The following is a 548-nucleotide window of genomic DNA, read 5'->3' as shown; positions in this document are numbered from 1 at the left end:
GTATGTTACTTACGCAGCTCCTACACCAAAGACATCAAATACAAGGGCAGGAAAAAAAGCTGCGAAAGTGTTTTGTGTTCGCCTTTTTTGACACCACATCCACTAGTTTCCAAAAGTGAATGGGCAACACAAAGGCGGTAAGAAAACCGCGTAAGCAATGCTGCGTGGCGCCGAGGTGCTAACCCTGACAACGGGCCGAGATTCACTGTTCTGAGGGCAACTAAGCCCCGATCTACATTTTCTTCTACAACTCAGAATCCAACTGGGTAAGGAACGCTTAATTACTCTACTAGATGGCTAAAATATTAAAATCTAGAGGCAACTGGTCCTTTCTGTAAGAACATGAAAACTCACCTGCACGGATGGTGATACTCATTTCCGCCAAATTCCGCACCATGACATAGTTATCAAGATCTACACCTGAAATGGCACTCTCGCGTTGACCTGATTTCACACCACGACATGGTCTGCATACGTGCTGTTACACGGTGAAGCCTTTCCCTTTCACACGCACAAAATCCCCTCATTAGAAATTCCCTGACACACAG

The 548-nt window shown here is 45.6% G+C and overlaps 1 non-coding gene across 1 annotated transcript; it reads right to left on the bottom strand.

Annotated features, from left to right (window-relative positions):
- Nucleotides 1–137, bottom strand: LOC112577872. Its single transcript, XR_003102074.1, has one exon. It is a non-coding gene; the product is annotated as a small nucleolar RNA SNORA13 (small nucleolar RNA).
- Nucleotides 138–548: the final 411 nt, after the last annotated feature.

Source organism: Bubalus bubalis, chromosome 11 (genome assembly GCF_019923935.1).
Source record: "Bubalus bubalis isolate 160015118507 breed Murrah chromosome 11, NDDB_SH_1, whole genome shotgun sequence".
In the NCBI taxonomy this organism is placed as follows: Eukaryota; Metazoa; Chordata; class Mammalia; order Artiodactyla; family Bovidae; genus Bubalus; species Bubalus bubalis.
The sequence above is the reverse complement of the archived record's forward strand: the minus strand, read 5'-3'. Positions and strand labels throughout refer to the sequence as shown.